This window comes from Pteronotus mesoamericanus, unplaced genomic scaffold (genome assembly GCF_021234165.1).
Source record: "Pteronotus mesoamericanus isolate MK-2021 breed Mesoamerican mustached bat unplaced genomic scaffold, CSHL_Meso_final scaffold_21, whole genome shotgun sequence".
Classification (NCBI taxonomy): domain Eukaryota; kingdom Metazoa; phylum Chordata; class Mammalia; order Chiroptera; family Mormoopidae; genus Pteronotus; species Pteronotus mesoamericanus.
This window is the reverse complement of record NW_026555310.1, coordinates 31674226-31690413: the sequence shown is the minus strand read 5'-3', so window position 1 is coordinate 31690413 and position 16188 is coordinate 31674226.

Genomic DNA, 16188 nt, shown 5'->3' with positions numbered 1-16188 from the left:
ATTCCAAAAAACCTGAATCACTAATTTGAAAGGACATGTATACCCCTATGTTCATTGCAGCGTCATTTACAATTGCCAAGAGCTGGAAACAGCCCAACTGCCCATCAGTAGATGCGTGAATGAAGAAGCTGTGGTACATTTACACAAATGAATACTACTCAGCCATAATAGAAAGGAAATCTTACCTTTTGCGACAGCATGGATGGACCTGGAGATTATTATGCTAAGTGAAATAAGCCAGTCAGAAAAAGACAAATGTCATATGATCTCACTTACATGTAAAATCTAATGAACAAAACAAGCTGATGAACAAAACAGAAACAGAGACATAGACACATGTAACAGACAGCTGTCAGAGAAGAGGGGCTTTGGATAACTGGATGAAAAAAGTGAAGAGATTAAGGAAAAAAAAACCCATATATAGACTGCATAACACATAAACACAGACAGCAGTGTGGTAATAGCCAAAGAGAAAGGAGAGTGGGGATAAGTGGAGGTGAGCAAAGCCGGGGAAAGAGACTTTGGTCAGGGTGATATGTGCACAACACAGTGTGCAGATGATGTTTTATTACATTGTATACTCGAAGCCTGTGTGGTTTTACAGACCAATGTCACCCCAATAAATTCAATTTTTTTAAAAAACCACAGACAACAAGAAATGGAAACATGTCTATTATGGAAATTATGACTAGACTACACAAAAAAAGTCTGTGAAAGGGGCCGAGAAAGAAGTTGTACACCAACTACAGTGATGATGAAAGCAGCAGACAAACAGGATGACAACCATAGCAACAACCCAATGAGTCACCAGAGACCCGCAGCTTCCTCTTTGTTGTATCAAGAACAGTAATCTGGGGTAAAATGTTTCTCAGAGGTAAAGCCAGAGTAAACCAGAAACATTTACAAATGACTATGTCTAGGCCAAGCACAGATATGACTTTCTTTCCATTAGTGCTGCGGATGCATCCTGGAAGACAGACATTAAATGTCTGACATTAAATGTCCTGTAGTTCAGGGCATTAAACAAAGAATTTCCTTCATGTAGTATAGGCAGCATCCATACTTCCAGGCTACTGACTGGGTTTATATATAGAAGATGAAGTTACCCTAAATGGGTCAAGAAAACATTTTTTAATGACTAAAATTTCTCCAAATTGGATGAAAATTATAAACCCACAGATTCAAGATTTGTATTAATCCCCAAATAGGATGAACATCAACACACAAACACACACACACAATCAAGGTACATCATAATAAAATTGCTTTAAAAACAAAAACAAGTAGTGAGGAAATCTTTATTTTTTTAAAACAAAATATTTTCAGATGTTTCACTTTTAAAAAATTTTGTTATTGTTCAAATACCTTTGTCTCCATTTTACCACTACCACTTTCGCTTGCCCCACCTACCCCCATTTCCCACCCTCAATCCTTCCTCACCTGTCCTTTGTCCATGAGTCCTTTATAGTTGCTCCTTGACGACCCTTCCCCTTCTTCTCTCAATTACCCTCCTCCCGCTTCACCTCTGGTTAGTGTCAGTTCGTTTTTTCTTTCAGTGTCGCTGGTTATATTCTTTGCACTTGTTTGTTTTGTTGATTAGTTTCCACTATAGGTGAGATCATATGGTATTTGTCTTTCACCCCCCGGCTTATTTCACTTAGAATAATGCTCTCCAGTTCCACCCATGCTATTGCGAAGGGCAGGAGTTCCTTCTTTCTTTCTGCTGTGTAATATTCCATTGTGTAAATGTGCCACAGATTTTTGATCCACTCATTTATTGATGGGCACTTAGGTTGCTTCCAATAGTTGGCTATTGCAAATTGTGCTGCTATGAACATTGGGGTGTATAGGTTCTTTTGAATTGATTTTTAGGGTATAATCCCAGCAGTGGAATTGCTGGGTCAAAACTCCAAAGAAAGACCACAGACTTCTCAATAGAAATTGACACATTTTTATATAGGTGTACATAGACATCCCATATGACTCAGCAATTTTATTTCTAAGAATTTACTCATGATAAATGAAAACATATACTCACAAAAAAGACTTGCACATAACATTTATAGCAGATTTATTCATAGTAAGTGAACTCTGGAAACAAACCAAATATCTACTGGTGGATAAGCAAATTGTGTTATATTCATACAAAGGACTACTACTCATCATCAATTTTTTAAAAAGTTATTAATGGTAAAATGGCACCAAAATGCTACTGTACTTCAAGTAGCATTTTGCAAGGTTGCTTTGGCAACCTTGGTACTTGAGTTCTGGCTAAGAAAGAATTTAGAACCAAGACTCAAACATAAACAAAGGTTTATTTAGAAGGTCACAGATGCCGTGGATAGTGTGGCTCAGTTGGTTGGAGCATTGTTCCATTAACAGAATTTTGCAGGTTTGATTCCTGGTTGGGGCACACACTTGGATTGCAGATTCAGTCCCTGGTCTGGGCGTGTAAAGGAGACAAGCAATTAATGCTTTTCTCTTGCATTGATGTTTCCCTCTTTCTGTCTCTCTAAAAAGCAATGAAAAAAATGTCCTTAGGTGAGGGGGGGCGGAAACTAAGTCACAGATGTAAAAGAAGTAAACCATGGAAGAAGGGAGCCAGCTGGGCTCTGTGGGCTCAGGAAAAAAGTTCCAGGGTCAAACGAAGGCCCTTGGAGCTTAGGAGAAAGAAAGGCAAAGGTAAAGCTCCTGGGGGAAGTAAAAGAGGGGAAGGTGCAAGTGTGCTCCAGAGAAAGAGGGAGCATACACTGGGTCCTTTGTACTGAGAGTTTTATCTACTCTAAGGGCAGGGATCTTAGAGAAGGTCCCAGGGGAGGATCTCCATAGAATATTCATCAGATTTCCATGTGTGTTTTTTCAGGATTGTGGTCTCTACTCATTGGTTGGCACCTGGGCAGGGGTCCTTAGTCATTGCAGCTGGTTCTGATGCTAGCCATCGCAGTGCCCTGCCTGAACTTGCTGCTCTTCTGAGCCTGGAGCTGAAACACAGCTGAGGGCTAGATGTTTTCTCTGGTTTGTCCAAAACTTCTGTCTGTGGTCAACATACCTAAGGCTTTGCTTCCAAGATCATTTAATGCAAGTCAGAGCCTCATTTTTATGAAGGCTTAATGCTTAAGTGAGTGGTTGTGCAAGGGCTCATATTGGAGTTGTATGAAGCTATTCTTCAGTTTCCTTGTTTATCCTCTAAGAGGGTCTGTCCCATGACTAGAGACACACAAGAGGAGGAAAGGTCAAGGGAGGGTCTGAACTGCATGACCAATGATACGAAAGATGATGGGATCTAATCCTTAAGTCCAGCAAGATGCCAGAAGAGAAAACATCCTACCCTACAATTGTCTGCTGTTAGGCACCCAGTGCTTTCCATGCTGGTGACCTTCCACACTTGGCCTATTGTTCCTACTCTGCTCTTGTCTTTTTAACTGCCTCCTAATCCCCCCCACCAAAAATTCTTGACTCTGAATTTTCTAAGGGAAAAGGGCATCCTGGTGAAGAGAGGCAAAGTTTTCTTTCAGAGCTGATTGATCCTTGCTCACTATCAGAGACATATTGAGGCCTAGACATGCAGGGAAATTGCAATGTTGTCTAGAATTGATAAGGGACAATATTCCTGGAGTGTGAGTAGGGTTTGTATTCTGGTGGAGACAAATTGCATTATGAATCTCAATAATTTCAAGTCAAAGGATGGGAAAAAAACAAAATGTTAGTTTGGAGGGTTGTAGCCAAATATTTAAGGAAACTAGAAAAATTCACAATCCAGTTCAGTTCATAGGTGAAAAATAAAATTTTGAAGACTATTAACTGAAGTAGAGTCTAATATACATAACTGTGCTTTATAGATTCTATTGAAGCACAATTTATCCCCCTAAAATCACCCTCATTTTCATTAAAGAGCCAACTTAAAATCAATTTATTTACTGCACTCGGTCTAATTTTAATTTGACCTGATTATTTTCATAAACCCAACAAAAAAACAGTAATTGATCATATAGACTCCCTTAAATCTGATTTGCTGGAATCTCATAAGGAATTTCCAAACTGAGCTTTAATTAGACTGTCAGGGTGAAGAAAACATGGTTGCCCACAAGCTTTGCCTGAAGTACCTATAGGTTTGGGTGAACTCCTCTAGTTCTTGAGACCCCAAAAATGTCTTCAGGTTCTTTCTTTGCCATCTCGCAGGAAAACAACTTTCCTTCCTTACCTGAGAAGACTTCCATGAACAATGTAAATAAGCAAGGTACCAGGCTATTTTTCCAAAGGGCTTTTTATCAGCTTCCAAAGTCAACCTTAATTTCTTAAATATTTCTGGTGACATACAGTGTCTTGGTATGTCTCTCTTAAACATGGCAATCCAGTAAAAGTCTTGGTTAATAAAACCACAATTGGAAACTGATTTTATGTGTTGTATTATAAAGAAAGCAAATTCTTGTTGGATTCATGCAAACAAGCATATTGTCATGAAAATAATAATGCTCATTCATTAAGAGTTTCCAACTTGTGGAATGATCAGGTAGGGAGAAAAATATAAAGCAAAAGGAAAGCCATTCTCTTTTTAACTGAATGAAAAGAAACCAAATCCAAGTCTATATCACCTTATTTTTGAAATTTGAATTCATTTACTTCATTAAATTTATTATTCAGCCTAACTATATAATTTCTTCTCAATAGTTCTCTTCACAAATGCTCTATAACTTTTCTAGTCCTTTTTAATTTACCTCTTCCTAACTCATAAAGAAATAACCAGCTTTAGAACAACTCACTGTCTTCCTTTTCCTTTGGAAAATATATCCATACCTTAGACCTTCTATTATCAAAACCATAGAATTCCTTTCCAACTTGATTACTTAACTCTTAGACACCTTAACTTTTAGTGACAACTAAAAAATAAACAATTAACATTTTTTTAGATTGACAAATATACTTCATAACTTCCAGAAACATAGGCTCTTCCATGGGCAAACATACACTTTTAAGAGGCATATTTCTAATAAAGTATAAAACATTCATTAACAGATCCAAATATATTTTCTAGCTTCTCTATTATAAAAAACCAAAAGTAGGTGAGCTTAAGACTTGTCTAGCAATCAATGTTTAACAGTTTAAGTAAGCTAAATTAATCTGCCCAGAAGGCTAATGTTTTTTCTTTTTAATAAGAATTAAGGGGGATAATGGGGAAAAGAAGGGAAAGGGTCAAATCAAAGAACATGGATAAAGGATCCATGGACAAAGCCAAGGTGGGGAAGTGTGGGTGTGGCAGGGGAAAGTGGTGGCAGGAAAATGGAGACAAATGTATTTGAACAATAAAAAAACCAAGAATTATCTCCCAGAAACTTTGCATTTTAGAAGATGGCCCAGATCAGAATTCTTGAACAAGAGCAGGTATTTACCTCTCAAAGGTACAGGGAAATAAATGCAAGCTCCTCCTTGAAGGACTTTGGTCTCATAAAGCCAATTACCTATAACTCTTTTGAGATAAATATAAAGATTTTGGGGAAAGTAAGAGGATTTGGTGGGCTTTGAATTGTTTCTGGAGACACATATCTGGCCCTAGAAAGACTTTGCCCTTTGTAAAACAAGGACAGTCATTTTTAATACCTCACAGATTGAGTTGCCACCCAAATGTTGGCAAAGGACTGACAAATCTAGCCACCCAAGTTTGGAATGTTTCTTTCCATCTGGATACTTTTCATTTGTTTGTTTACAGATACTACATAGCTTAAGGTTGTCTCTTAGGGCCATAAAGTCTTGGATACATGGACTCCATTCCTCAGGAATGGCAAAACAGGTCTAGCTGCAAGATAGTATTAATTTCTATAAATTAATGGTGCCATTAACTGGCCAAACCTCTCTGTCACCCAATTTATATTGGAGCCAGGCTGTGCACAAAAGAAGATTTGCTTTTTTTCTTGAGGTATTCAGGGTCAAATTTCCCCCAGTAGGTGAGTAGGCACCCCGAAAGGAGTCTCTTGAAGTACAATGGACTAGTTTTCCTTCTATGGAAAGAGTCACATAACAAGCCAAGAACTAGAAGCATTCCCGTAAGCCTCTGGGCTTTTTTTGGCCATCCTGTGGGCACCTAGTGTCCTTGCCAGTGGGCACCCAGTGACCCACCTGCAGGCATTCAGCGCACCACTAAATATGGCCCTCACTCCATGACCTCTGGTCTTAGCTAGGCTTACTGGAGATTCCCTCGCCCTTTATCTCTCTGTGCAGGGAACACTGAGCACAACTGTCACCTTGGGTAAAAACTTGTCTTTTAACTCTGCTCTTTGCTAATCAGGCTAAGAACCTGTTGTCCTGCCTTTCATGTTCCCAGCAGCCCTGGTGCTTTAAGAAGCCTAATAGGGAGAAAGCAGCCACCCCTAAAAGGGAAGTGAAGGTCGCTATTAAGCTGTCCATGAGGCTGTCACGGAAGTTAATTATGAAGAAAAGGGGGTTAGCAAATATTCAGTCAGTTTCAAGATTAATTTCCTCTTGTGGAGGGTTTCTTTAAAATCATAATTTTCCCAATTGGTTCAGTATCTGATTCATTTAGTGTTTTTTTTTTTTTTTAGTTGATGTACAGGGTGACACTGGTTAACCAAATTACACAGGTTTCAGCTGCGTAATTCTACAACACATTGCCTGTACACTGTATTGTGCGTTCACCGCCCCAAGTCAAGTCTCCATCCACTACCACTTACCCTCCCTAGACCCTCGCCCACCTCCCCCCCCACTTCCTCCTCCAGGCAATCACCACACTGTTGTCCACGTCCATGAGTGGCTCAGTTATTTTAAATACATATCACCCTTCTGGAAAAAGGATATGTGGGCATAATTATTTCAGGAAAATCTTGCCCTATCAGGTGTTTTGGGACAGATTTAATAAGCAAAAATATATATTGTCCTATAACATATCCTAGTTGAAAGGGAACATGTTTTGATTTTTAAAAATACATTGGCTGATTAAATATTCCTGCCATTTGTACAGAAGCTTTACTCCTAAGGATAAGACAACTTAGTTGGGTATGATTAAGAACAAATAAAGTAGCCCCAGTATTTACAAGGGCCTTTATAATTTCCCCTTTTATGGTAATCTCAATTTTCCCTAAACTATTGAAACCAGAACAGCCAGTGTTTGTGTTGCCTGTCACCTACCAGACCCAATAGACAGAGACAGGGATTGATTATTTATGGGCACTTTATTCAGATGGTCAGTGATTTGAGAAGATGGCAAGTTTGTCTAATAAACCATCTTAAATTCCAATGTAAAGCAACCCTTTTTATAAGGAGAAGAAAAGTGTAGGTAAGGGGTTTGGAATTAGGGAAAAAGTTAATCAGATAAGAGCTGCAACATTCTTTCACCTCTGTCCTGGGCTGTGTCCTGGGCGGTGGTCTTCATCTGCATCCTGGACAGGAGTCTTTATCTGTGTCCTGGGCTGTGGACATCTCACCCTGGAGTACAATGGCTCAGATACCATACTGATTGCCTGCAGTCCTCCAGAGGCACAAAGGTGGAACTGCTTGCAGTCTCCTGGAGTCAGGGTGGATCATACCTTCAGTTCCTGAAACAATAGCTGTTCGCACACATTGATTACTAAGCTTGTTAGCTATTATTTGAAACTAAAAATTTCTAACATTTCAGTCCCCCATCACTATTAGTAAAGAGAAGGAGAAATGCCCTCTCACTCTCTGGAGCAACGCTATGCTTGCTTCAGTTTCTTTTCTCTTTCTAAATCCCATTTCGGTTTTCTGCAACCTTACTTAAGGTGACTTGGCTTTTTACAATAAAAACATACTCTTTTACAGGAATTTCCCAGCAGACCTTATTTAGTAATTCTGTTGTTTTTTCCCTAGAACCTATTATGTATGTTCATTGGATTAGGTCAAAATGGCCAGGATCAAATGTTCTAACAATTCAATTAAATTCCTTTGTAAATTCAGCAGGGTTCTGGAGAAAGTCGTAGAAATTTTTAGGCAGATTCCTTAGTTCTGTTCTAGTCCAAGAAACATACAATCTCTGGTTCCCCTCTGCCTGAGACTGGTCTTTCTGGTTTTCTATTCTGAGTGTAATTTACTTATGCTCCTTTTGGAAGATTCTAATTTCCAATCAAGACGAGCTTCACATTCACTCAGTTTATTTTTAGAGCCAGGTTTTTCCAATTTTGCATGCATAAAAATTAATTTGGATGTCAAAAGAGTTCCGTTTCGGCCATCTTAAGTTGATATTACTTCTAGTTAAATCTTTTTATTTCTGTAAGTACCTGCAAGTAAAGGCTTTCTATTAATTGAAAATCTGTAAGAGTATTAGCGGGGACTGGGAGCTTCTGTCCTTGGAGGCACGATTTCCTATGTTAATTTTAGTTTTATTTTGATATTTGAATCTGAAAATATTTCTAGAGATACAGTGTAGCGGGTTGAAGCGTGCCGCTGCGGGCTGAACTCCAAGAGGCTGTCACCTTCTGAGTTAGCTCAGCTCTCTTACGATAACAAGAGTTGAGGCTCTTATTTACCCAGCAACATGTTTCGTTCAGACCCTCAGAAAGCAATTCCATTTAAGATAAAATTAAAAACCAGTCACTCGTTTTTTCCTCCTGTCCTTAGTTACCTCAACTCTGACCCTTGTCCTAGGTTCTCTCAACCCTTAATCTCAAAAAAATAATAATAATAATAATTAAAAAAAAATAACAGCTCAAATAAAGTCAACTCCTTACATTAAAATAGGAAGGTCTGGAATTCCAAGGAAAACTCATCCAAATTCACCCAATGCAAAGCAAGGAGCCAGTGGGGCCCAGAGGGCTCCTGCTGGTAACTAGCTCAGGTCTGGGCCTGAGGGAGGCCGTGGGCGTGCTTCTCTCGAATCCTGTCACACCACACCAGGTGAGACAGTCTCAGTCATGGCACCAAATTGACGACTGATAGAAACAATAATATGAACGAGTCTCAAAAACAGTATCCATAGACCCAAGAAGTGCACATTGTATAATTTATGTGACATCCCGGAAAATAAAATCTAACCTATATTCACAACAGGTCAATGGTTGCTTGGAACTGGGGTGGGAGCAGGATTGCTAAGAAAAAAACTACATTTTTGATGTAGTGGAAATGTTTTATTATGATTGTGTTAGGACTTACATGGGTATAAAAAAATCACCAAAATACATTAAAATGTACATTTAAAATGGATTCTGCAATGAAGTGAAATTTTGTGTCCTTTCCAAAAGTCAGATGTTGAAATGTTAACCCCAAATGTGATGGGAGGTGTTTAGGTAATGAGAGTGGAGCTTTCATAAGTAGGATTAGTGCCCTCATAATAGAGGCCCCCAGAAAGCTCTTACCTTCTTCATACCATGTGAGCATACAATGAAAAGATATTAGTCTTCCACGTGGCAGAGGGCCCTCACCAGAACCTAACCATGTGTAACCCTATCCTTGGATTTCCAGCCTCTAGAACTGTGGGAAATAAATTTTTATTGTCTGTAGACCACCCAGTCCTTGGTACGTGGTTGCAGCAGCCTGAACTAAGACAGGTATAATTTATTTTATGTAAAGTTATACCTTAATACATTTTATTTAAAAAGAAGGCATTGAGCATAGTAAAAATTGTTCTCTCCTCTTTATAATTTTTTCGATCCATAAAAAGAAATTTCCACTAATATTTCCTTTATATCTTTGTTTATTTTAATTTCTCACAGAATCTTAGACTCTTGAGATAGGATCCAATGCTTTCATTATTTCCACTGGAGAGAACTAATCAATCAAAGGGCAGTATTCAAGTGTTTCTTTTTCTCTAGGCTCTCTTCAGGAAGGTGAGTAGGAGATCTATTTTTTTGTACATGTAGCCTACACACTTCTCCCTGAAAGGGGATTCCATTTTAGACTTGGAGTTGGGAGAGTAATATCAGAACTTTTTTGGATACAAATCAAATCCATATTTTTAGTATAGCTTTGCCAGTAATAAAGCTAGCTTCTGGATTTCTTCCCCGATTCCCTTATATATTTCATAAGTTCTCCATAATTCAGAAATGAGATCCAAGTCACTAATCATTACCTTTAAACTTTAGCAAGTAAGATTTGATAAGAGTAGATGAGAAGGTGCAATGTAAAACAGCTGACAATTGGGCTTTTTTTTTTTTTTAATTGAAATGCAAGTGAGACAGGCGATAGTCAGGAAGGAGGAAGCTCCAGAGGTGCCCCAGAGCTAAGATAAGAACATGGATAAAGGGCAGAAACCCTGTTCTAAGACGGGTAGTTTCTGCATTTTGGAAAAGCATTGAATCTTAGTGAATCAGGAATGCACCTGTGCAGAAGATGCTACCGGACCCCTGCTTCATTATAACAGCATCATAATAAATTAGCATTGTGGGACCCCCTTCCCAATAGCCAGTCAAGGAAATCATGGGAGAGACCCACTCTAAGGAATAAAAGCCCTCTAGCCCCTGAGTTCAGGGCTGCTGCTGTTAGGCTGTGAGGTTCTGTTCTTCTCTGCTCCGCTCTGCTCAGTTGGCCTGCTCCCATGTTCTGTGTGGCTTAATAAATCTGCTTTTTCTTGCTTTCTGCTATAAACTCTGTGTGTTCAGTTCAATTTTTTGTCCACAACCACCAAGAACCTGGTTACCTGTGCCCACCTGTGACACGAGTGCCTGACTTCAATTGTTGATTGCTAAGACATCCACTTCAAAGATGGGTATTTTTAAATTAATATTGCCAGCCTCTTGACTATATGAAGAGCCAGACAACCCCTTTACCCAAATTTCCTTTGTTTTAGAGATCTCTGGTTGGCTTTGATAACTGACCCTTTGACCTTGGTCACTTGTTTTTCCCTACTTGTACTTTAATCCCACGCTGATGCTTTATGTTTCAAATTCACCAATAAAGAATAAACCCACAAACCTTTATCCTGCCCACCCTCAACTCCCATTAAAGAAGAACCCCAGATCTGTGCTCCCCCTCTCTCTAGCCATGGTCTCACCACGTGGCCTAAGCATGCCATGTACCCTTCAGGACTTGTGAATAATAAACCTTATTTATTTTTTCTCAAAGATTTTTGATGGTGTTTTGCTGAAGATGTCTTGCAATCACAATAGAACCACAAGGGCAGGTCCAGCCACGTTGGTTTTTATTATTTATTTATTTATTTATTTATTTTTATTGTTTTTAAAGTGAAGATGTCTGGGGGGTCGGGCTCGCTGCAGGCCCAGGTGAGTGCCCTCGGGGGCTTCTTTCTAGCCAATAGCATCACTATTGTTGGACTGAAACCAGCATAAAACAGGGGGTAAAGAAAGGAAAATTGTTGAGAATGATTCTTAGAATTCTAGTTTGGGCATCTAGACATATTAGTGTGGTTTGGGCATCTAAAAGCTATTTACTAGAATAGCATTAGAAGAGACAGTTTTGCTTTTGGGGGGTTTTTTGTTTTGTTTTGTTTTGTTTTTTGGTAAAACCTAGGACCTTATTTTACAAACAAAAAAGTTTGAAGTGCATATTTATAACTTTCAGGAGAAACAGCAGGACCTACTCTTTAGGCACTGAGAATGGAGGTCAAACTGAACAGGAATTTGAACATTAGAACAAGAAGTCTGATTATTCATGGAAGTGGTATCTTTCAGTAGGACTGCATTTAACAAATATGTCATAAAAACCCCCTGTCAATTTTCCATTGTGAAGAAATTTCATGAGTCACTGGAAAAGAGGAAGGGGGATAAGTTCCCCTACAATTTATTATGTCTTTAACAGGCTAGAGTCATGTTTTCACAAACCGCCAGAACACAACCCTCTCACAGATTATTTTACTCCTGTTTTTCCCACATTTATTTTCTCTTATGTGTCTTGTCAACATAAGAAACATTCAAACCTGTAGAGAATTTTTGTGAGTTTATTTCGGCCAAACTGACAATCGCCAAGAAGCAAAATCTCAATGGATTGAGAAATGTTCCAGAGAATGGCAGTTTAACACCCTATTTTATACGTTACATCAAAGGAAGAGGCATAAGGGGGTTACATGAAATCCACTGATGACAGATCAGGGAGGCGGGAGAAAGCAAAGCAGGGAAATTGCTGGAATTGGATAAAAAGGAAAATGGAGAGACACATACTGCTCTTACATTGGTGGGTGTACCCGTTAACAATAAACATTTATAGCACATAGAGACGGGGATTCTGGAGAACAGGATAACAATGAAGGACTGGTGGGAGGTTGTGTCCTGAGGGATCGGGAAAAAGGAAATCATCTTGCCATTCCAAAGGTATGTTATGTCAGATGCAAAAAGACAGCAGACAGTCTCATACACAGTAAAGAATGGCCTTTGCTAGGAAAAGACACTGTCCCAGGACGTGACTACCCATTGTGAACTGCTTTTAGTTAGTGTTTTAATATTAGACCATCATTTGTGGTTACTTGAGGTCTCTGAGTTTATAAGACTACCATGCAGGCCTCCCCTGAGTTTGTCAGGTTTAGAATGTAACGCCTTTTCTTCCACACTCTTAATGCAACCAGGATTCTGATGACCTAATGCCAACTCTCTAATCCTCTTAAATATATTCACTTTTCTCTGTGCCTAACCTAAAGAAAAAAAACTTTGCTACTGTAACGGGGCACAGCCAACTCGCCCTCCAAAACGGATTTGTAATAGGGTCCAGAACTTGGGGGGTCCAAGAAAAATATGATATTCTCCCTGCACTAAGACCGGCCGCCATGGGGGATGGGAGACCCGGAGCAGAGCCATCGAGAGTCACTTTGTGTATCAGTAACAAGCCAGCTTCCTACCTGAAGTGGAGCAGGGCCATTGAGAGTCATTTTACATGTCAATAACAGGATAGCTTCAGACCTCATATGCAAAGAGGGTTATTTTGCATCACAACAAGGCTAACTTGGAAGGTTTAAAAAACTTTTAACACAGAATGTAACTGGGAGAGGGGAGACAGGGCCTGAGGGAGAGACGAAGGGACACAGACGCTGGGGAACAATGTGAAGACCACGTGGAAGAAAAGAGGAGAAGCGACTCTTGCTGGTGGGCCATGAGAAGGTGCCACATGGTTTTGGATTAAGAGCTGGAGATCGCAGCGGCACAGCGGATGGTGCTGGGAACCGCGAGAGGCCTGCCGAGCCGAGCCCCGGACTTCTGGTCTTTTTTTCTTCTGAAGGACGGTCCTGCGACTGGCCTGACTGGCCTGGCTGGGCAAAGCGGGGAAGGCAGGACTGTGTACTTGGTGGGTGTTTTTAAAGGGATTTTGAGATTTAAGGATGACATTTAGCCATTAATCAAAACCTGTATAACTTTTGCATAAATAGTTCCTTTCCTTTTCACCAAACTCTGCCGTTGAGACACATAATTTCAAGGGCAGCGGGCATAGAACCTACAACCGAGGGACCCCGGGGAAGAGGGGCCCATTGTTTCAGTACAGGCATCTGGGCACCGCCCTCCGCCCCCCACCCCAAGGCAGGAGATAGTCAGGAAGGAGGAAACTCCAGAGGTGACCCAGGGCTAAGATAAGAACATAGATAAAGGGCGGAGACCTTGCTCTAAGATTGGTAGTTCTGCTTTCTGGAAAAGCATTGATTCCTAATGAATCAGGAATGCACCTGTGCAGATGCTACTGGACCCCTGCTTCATTATAATAGCATTATATTAAATTAGCATTGTGGGACCCCCTTCCCGGTAGCCAATCAAGGAAATCATGGAAGACCCACCCTAAGGAATAAAAGCCCTCTAGGCCCTGAGTTCAGGGCTGCTGCTAGGCTCTGCCCTGCTCTTCTCTGCTCAGAGTTGGCCTGCTCCCACGTTCTGTGGGGTTGAATAAATCTGCTTTCTCTCGCTTTCGGCTATAAACGCTGTGTGTTTGAATTTTTTGTCCACAATCACCAAGAACCTGGTTACTTGTGCCCACCTGTGACACCCCCACAATGGGCCCATTTTTCAGTTACACTACCTCAGAGCTCCCTTAGGTTTATGTTTAACTTAGAGATTTACATATTTTTTAATGTTCATCCCATTAAAATGTAAGAGCTACAGTTTAGAGCAGGAACTGGTAGGGTCTCACTGTTTCCCTAGTACCAAGAAAATAGTAATTATTCAATAAAAATAGTTGGCTCACTGCCTGTCTGCTTCTCTGTATTTCATTATTCCTAAAAAGAAAAACCTCATAGGTCTTTTAGAAGTGTCTGACGTTATCTGGCTACTAGTAACAATAAAAATATATAAGGAATAAAATAAATGAAGAAATTTTTAATGCTTTGAGATATCTTAGATGTCTTACAATGAAAACTACCTTTGGTTAGTACATGAACTAATCTCTCTTGGTTCCTCACTTTATTTTTTTACTCCTTTTATTTATTTTCTTCTGATTTGTGGAAACTCAACTCAATCCAATTTCTATACATCTCCCATGATTAATAAAATATCTATCCTCAAATCTATTTCTCTTTAGCACTTGACCTTGAAAAAGTAAAATGGAGCTGATGTTAGTAATGATCCTTTTTGGGGGGAGGGGGGTGCACTAAAGTCTGAGGGTTTTTTAACATTTAAAAAATTTCAAGTTCTCTAAATTAACATGTTCCCAATTCGCATAAGTAGTCAGCTTGGGTTGCCCTACCACACTCTTATTATCTTCTTATTTGAAATCATATTAGAAAATAAATATATTTTAAATATCACAGAAATAGCAAAGCAGTGAAGTGAAAAAGCCTTACTGCCTCTCAAAATTTAAATATTAGGTATTTGATTAATAGTGTAAAATGCAGAAATAATTTATTTTAGTATTATATGCTTTGCTATATTATCTTTTGAACATGTTTTTCTTTTATAGTTTGGAAAACTTTTATATTAAAATTAAAGATACTAAAACAGAGATTATAATTATAGGAGATGCTAATTACCCAGTATACTTCTTTTGAACCATGAACATTTGAACACTAGTAAGTTTAGAATTGGGACATAGTGTGTTACAGGGTCGATACCATTGATGCATACGTATAGATGACTTCAGAATAGAAATTGGAACGGTGATATTAGCAAAACGGAGGGCTATGAGGTCCCAACACTGCCTTCCCACAAAACAACAAAAACTATAAACAACTACAAACTGGCAAAAATAAGTGGAGAATCTCTGGACTACAGTGAAAAAGCAGCAGAAACCCTGTGGGGCTCAAAAACCAATGGCTGGCTGTGGAGAAAAGTGAAGGAAGCATCATTTCATCTCCTGTTTCAGAAAAGCTCAGCACCAGAAGGAATCTCCTCAGAGGTATCTTACCCCATGGGGAACAGGAGGGTAGGGAAACCCCAGCAAACCTCACTGCCATAGAAGTTTGCAGCCTTTGTTACCAAGAAATAACTACAGTCTCACCAACACAGATCCCAAAATTTTAGAGGTGAAGAATAGAAAGAATGAAATAAACAATGCAATAGAAAGTTTCAACATGGGGGCTCAATCAGGCAGGAGAACTTATCTGGCAACAGTTTTCTTGATATTATTCAGTCAGAGGAGAAAAAGAATTTAAAATAAAAAAGTGAAGAAAGCCTCTCTGAATTAGGGACACCATCAAGAGAAGCAATATTTCCATGATCGGCATCCCAAGAGGAAAAGAGAAAAGTATAGAAAACGTATTTAAAGAAATAATTGCTGAATAAATAAGTAATTAAATTACATCCTGATTAAAACATATCAAAGAAAATGATTGAAAATTTTCTAAATCTGGGGAAAGAAATGGACACCTGGGTACAAAAAGCCGAGACATCCCCAAGCATATTCAATCCAAAGACAGTCACTGAGGCACATTATAATTGAGCTCTCAGAAATCAAGGGCAGAGAGAAAGTTCGAAAACAGTAAGAGAAAAACAAAAAGACGTCACATAATAGGGAATCCAGATAAGGACATTAGCAGATTTTTTAGCATAAACTTCACAGACCGGAAAAAAATGGGCTAATATATTCAAATTGCTTAAAGAAAATAACTGTTAACCAAGAAAACTTTTCTCACCAGATGGAGAAGACATAAAGACTTTCCTGGGCAGATAAAAGCTGAGGAAATTTATCACTGCTAGACCTGCCTTATAAGAAACAATAAAAAAAAAGTTCTTCTGCCTTGGCTGGTATGATTCAGTGGATTGAGTGCTGGCCGGGCCTATGAACCAAAGGGTCATTGGTTTGGTTCTTAGGTCACATGACTGGGTTGCAGCCCAGGTCCCCAGTTGGGGACATGTGGGAGGCAAC